Source organism: Halyomorpha halys, unplaced genomic scaffold (genome assembly GCF_000696795.3).
Source record: "Halyomorpha halys isolate HHAL.00 unplaced genomic scaffold, Hhal_1.1 Scaffold289.1, whole genome shotgun sequence".
Lineage (NCBI taxonomy): Eukaryota > Metazoa > Arthropoda > Insecta > Hemiptera > Pentatomidae > Halyomorpha > Halyomorpha halys.
The window spans coordinates 373,769-380,190 of NW_027104846.1; positions in this window are offsets into that span (position 1 = coordinate 373,769).

Sequence of the window (6,422 nt, forward strand, 5' to 3'; positions counted from 1 at the left end):
TAAACCATCTAATTCCTCCCCGAATCCAATCCTTAATGCTCCTTAGTTTGTCACAAAACAAGTCATCCATCAGGACCTCAATGTCCCCTATGTTGCCGATTTGGTCAGAACCAGATACCAATCCTTCCCAACCACCCAAACCAACTCGTTTCTAACCTAGCTTCTCCTTCATTACCTAATAATCCTCCTAGGCGTCTGAAAAGAAGATAGCCTCGAGATCTTCTCCTTTAGAAGTGTTTTTGGAGTTCTATCAATGGGTAGATTCTCCACCTGTTTGTATCATGTCATGTATACAGTTGTAAATAACAATAAATAAATTATAAAAAAAAATTGCGAAAATAAGACATATCATACAAAAGGAATTATATTTCGGTCCCGGACTGACAACTGTAACTAAACCTCCTCCTATATAGAGACAGAGATGGGCAAGTTGACAATCCGTAGGGATCATGGAGTGTGTCAGTACACTACAATGGGATAACTGTGTCCTCTCGTCTCTTCGTCACGAGCTGTCTGTCTGTGTGAGTGTACTTTGGATTGTGATTATGTACAAATACAACACACTGTTAGGGCACTGTCCCTTCCCCTTCCAACAATATAACAGTACAGAAAGATGTTATGTAAGGAGGTGAGATGGAAAATTCTAACATTTTAATATAAAATAACTTTTTTTAATATATCCATAAAATATTTCAGGGTAAACGTCCCATTATCATAGTACAAGAGCCCACTATTTCACACCAATTTAAGATTACTTTAATGAAAACTATGTATAATTAATAGTCAAAATTGATGAGTCTACCAAGTATAGGTAGGATGAATATAAAATACTTTACAATTGCCAAGAACACTTGAAAACCTAGGAGAGCATAATTAAAAAAAAAGTAAATTTGCTAAAATACCAGCCCTAATAGTCCTATTTACATTAAATAGTTCCCGAGATATAGGTTTTTTTTAAAGAAACATTTTGTAGAACATTTACATAAAAATCAGTAGTAAATGAATTTATTGTCGAAAATCTCTAGAACCATAGGGTGTACAGATGTCTATAAGCATTCAAATTAAAGCTAGTTTAATGAGCTATGAAGTTGTTTTTGACATTTATTTTCGTAGGAGTAGTGGTTTTTCAAGATACTTGATAAAATAAATTAATATATAGTTGTTTGACCAAAATTTCATTTGCGAAATTCATATTTAAATGCAAATATTATAAGAACTACTATCTCTACGAAGATAAACGCTTTAAACTAATTTATAGAACATTAAATCATGTTAAATTTGATTTCTGAAAAATTTCTGTGTAATATATAAGAGATATATATCCCAACCCTGAGATAAATATACGAGGAGAAGATGGTTGGGGGTGCGGTCAAAATAAAACACAAATAAGTTGATGTAACTTAGTTAATCGTGCCAACGTTTCGGCTAGAGTTTCTAGCCTTCATAAGGGCTAAGAACAGGACAAGATAACCAATGAATATAGAAAATATAAACAGAATGACATAAAGTGAATAATTTTACAAAATGGAATTAATAAAATGAAGTGATGGCATAGGTAATTGAATAAGTAGGCAAAATAACATAATTAAATAATAAATTAATAATTTATTAAAATAATAAATAATTAACATAATTAATTAAAATAACATAATTATTAAAATAACTTTATTTTATCTACTTCTTCAATTACCTAGGTATACATTTTATTTCCCACTTCTCTTATCACTTCATTTTATTAATTCCATTCTGTAAAATTATTCACTTTATGTCATTCTGTTTATATTTTATTTTCTATATATCAAAACTTTTTTCCAGAAAACTAGAAATCATCAATATTTTGGTAAATATTATAAAAACTTTTGAGTAGTTTTAAAACTAGAAATCATCAATATTTTGGTAAATATTATAAAAACTACTCAAAAGTGAGAAATTTGTAGCTATTATTTAGTTATGTGTTTAGCCTTCGTAATTTGTCAGTTTTTAGTATAATTAACTATTTATAATATATGTGGGTTTTTGAAATCAAAATTGTGTTTTAGTTTTATGCAGTAATAAGTGTTGTATTATTCGGTACTTGAAAAACGCTCTAAATTTCCCATTTACGACAAAAATTCTTATTCGCTATGATAATCAGACTTATTTAGACAAACAGAAATGAGCTTTGGGGCTCCATTAAACTATTAAATTCCTCCAATATCCCATCCACATTATCCGAAATCCTCCCTAAAATCCTTGATGCTCCTTATTACGTCACAAATAACTTCATTCGTTGCAGATTTGGCTCGAAATAGATATACCTGTCTTTCATTTCAGAATCCTTACTCACCCAAACCCATTAGTTCTTATTCTTTAACAATCTCTTATAATCATCCGAGAGGTCTGATAAGAACATGATCACGAGATCTTCTTATTTTTTAGCAATATTTGAAGTACCATTGGATAGTTCCTTCCCAAGATTAATGTGTGTTCTTTAACATTCAATTTACTTATTGTATTTTTTTTTTATATAGTTGTAAATTCAATAAATAAATTTTTAAAAAACGTTTTATGCTATGATGGACAATTGCTGTAGTATTCATTATATTCAAAATTGTTATATGCTAGAACTGGCAACGAAGTGGCATTGAGTAGGGCAACTTATGGCAAGGCTAGCGGTGCCTCATCCACAATAATTGATAGTACCCACCAACCGCAGGGTTTTTATCACTTTGAGGCCACTCAGCCTGTCACACGGTCTCTTATCGATAGTGAGACAGTTAGCAATCGATTTTTAACTGTTACAATAACTGTTATTCTCGATCTACATGTTTGTTACTCGCTGTAAATTCAAGACTTAGTAATGCTTGGTAAACAAAGAAAGCAACAAACGTTATTATCCACACACTTGTGAGTTCTTTTGACTTTTGTTAGTTATTAGATTCGGATTTTTTTTTTTAATAACTTTATCGAAAATTACAACTGTATATTACATAATACATTTAGTAAATACGATCATAGTTAAAATGGAGTGTTACAGGCGTGTAAAGCAACTACCCATTGGTAGCACTCTAATGACATTTTACATTAGCTGGTCTCGTGGCCATCTTCTTTTCAGGTGCCTTGGAGAATTGTTACGAATGGAAGAGGATGCAAGGTTAGAATGTCCAGATTAGCCTAATTACAGTCATGTAGATCAGTCTTTTGTAATGTGTTGGAAGTTTAGACCGTTTGTCTAGTAAATGCTGTAATAGTCAAAATCTACGTGCAGTTTCCTGTCTTTTCAGTCTTGTATGAGGATTGCAGGTTAATCGTTTGTCCAAATGTAGTCCAAGGTAGCGGATCTGTTCGACAAGGGTAAGAGTAACATTATTAAATGAAACTGTGGGGCAGTCGCTAGGTTAACGACGGAGGGTAAAGGTGATTTGATGAGATTTGTTGGAATTTATCTTAATCCTCCAATTACGACACCATTCTTCGAGGGCTGTGATTTGGGATTGGACAGTTTGGGATACAATTATGGGTTTATATTAACAGCGACCACACATGTGTCATCAGCATACATGGTGAGAATAGTGTTAGGATTGGTTGGAATGAATGAAAGGAGGTATATCTATTTCGAGCCAAATCTGCAACGAATGAAGTTATTTGTGACGTAATAAGGAGCATCAAGCATTTTAGGGAGGATTTCGGATAATGTGGATGGGATATTGGAGGAATCTAATAGTTTAATGGAGCCACAAAGCTCAATTCTGTTTTGTCCAAATAAGTCTGATTATCATAGCGTATAAGAATTTGTGTCGTAAATGGGAAATTTAGAGCGTTTTTCAAGTACCGAATAATACAACACTTATTACTGCATAAAACTAAAACACAATTTTGATTTCAAAAACCCACATATATTATAAATAGTTAATTATACTAAAAACTGACAAATTACGAAGGCTAAACACATAACTAAATAATAGCTACAAATTTCTCACTTTTGAGTAGTTTTTATAATATTTACCAAAATATTGATGATTTCTAGTTTTAAAACTACTCAAAAGTTTTTATAATATTTACCAAAATATTGATGATTTCTAGTTTTCTGGAAAAAAAGTTTTGATATATGAAAAACTATATCTCAAGGACTATTAGACATACAGATATTTTTATGAAATCAATTTATATATAATTTAATGTACTATAAAATACTTTATCGCGTTTATCTCCATAGGAGTAATAGTTTACATGATATTTGCTAAAATAAATTGATTTATAGTTGTTTAGACAAATTTTCATTTGCCAAATTTATATTTAAATGTGAATATTATAAAAACTACTACCTCTTATAAGTGTTATAAACTACTTTATAGTAAGTTAAATTTCCTTTATTTTGAGTGTTGGCAGACATATGTGCGTCTTATGGATCTAGAGATATATGTTTTCAAACAATATCATCATTTTATAGGAACAACTAGAAATTAACATTTTGTGAGTTTATTTTGTCAAATATCATAAAAACTACTACTCCTACAAAGATAAACGCTATTAACTATTTTATAGTAAATTTAACTAGCTTTGATTTGAACGCTGGCAGACATCTGTACATCCTCTGGTTTCTGAAATGAAGTTTTTCATAAATGAAACTTATTGTCCGAACAACTATAAATCAATTTATAATGAGGCGTAGATAGTTGACCGTAGATTAATGATTGGAGAAGTTAGTTGGGGGGTGCGGTCAGCAAAGAACAACATAAATAAACAAAACCATATTTATTTATTTTATGCCGACGTTTCGACCTGAATTTCAGGTCTTCATCAGGGCTATACAACAAAAGAGATAACAACAACATTTAGAGAAACATACAATTGAAAAGGAATAGTATACAAACAAATTTAGAATTTTACAAAATATTGAATTAAATCATAAATGATAAAAATTGATAACTGATAATTGAATATTTGTATGGTATTCCTTTTCAATTGTATATTTCTCTAATATTCAATTATCAGTTATCAATTTTTATCATTTATGATTTAATTCATTTAATTCTAAATTTGTTTGTATACTATTCCTTTTCAATTTTATGTTTCTCTAAATGTTGTTGTTATCTCTTTTGTTCTATAGCCCTGATGATGACCTGAAACTCAGGTCGAAACGTCGGCATAAAATAAATAAATATGGTTTTGTTTATTTATGTTGTTCTTTGCTGACCGCACCCCCCGACAAACTTCTCCAATCATAAATCAATTTATTTTAGCAAATATCATGAAAACTCCTATCCCTACGAAGGTAAAGGTCATAAACTTCTTTATAGTCCATTAAACTAGGGCCTGTAAATTTCCCACTTTGTAATTTCAACTGTCATTTTATGTCATGTATGTATTTAAATTTCTCATCTTGTAATTTCAATTGTACTTGTATTTCTACTGTATGAACATGCCAATTGTAATCGAATTTGTAAATCAAGTGTAAATGGCCCGTGTGGTCGAAACACTTAAATAAATAAAAAAAACTAGGGCCTGCCAATAATGTTCCTGGGAAAGTCTTGAACATTTAGCTAGAAGCCACGTCATGGTATGGCAGCGGATAAAGTACCAATAAACAAATATTCATTTTTATAAATTAGATTATTTGAGCGATGTTAAATTAAAAATACCTGCTTAAGTTAATTGACAAGATTTAAAATAATGCATTTAGATCCCATTAATGGAATTTTAAAATATACAATCTTAAACTAGAGATATTATCGTTATTACTTTTTTTATGGTTAATAATATTTTTGAAAGAACGGATGAGGTTATGATAAATCAATCTGTTATGATAGATAGGCTAGAGGAACCGTAAATCACATTGATGACCGATATATTACAGAAACCGTTATATTGTTATAGAAAGGAGCACCGTAATATTATATTATAGTGGCATATGTCTCCGCTATTGAGCCCGTTATCGTTTCGCTCTCAGCTATTACACTGCAACGGTTATAACAGAAATAAATAATATTTTACTATAGAAATATTATTTATATCAATAGTAAAATAAAAAAAAATGATTCTAATACAATATTGGAAAATATAATTTATTGAGTAATTTTCTATAAAAAATAATATATCCATTTTTAGAAAACTATTGCAGAAGTTTCTATTGTCGATGAGTAAGTTTTATATATAAAAAAATTCATTTGTACAGCTATTTGACACTTGGATTAGGAGTATAATGGAAGGCGAGTGACGCCAGAAGGCTGTGTCTATATCTTCTGATACGTCTGAAAAGAAGATAGCCACGGGACCTTCTAATTTAAATGAATGCTTGAAGTACCACCAATGGTTCCTTCCCAAGATTTTCAAGTGTAAATGAAACATTTCACATATTTACTTATAGCATTTTTTATTATGTAAAGATGTAAATTACATTAAATAAAAAAATTAAAAAATATATATATTTTTTTTAATAATTT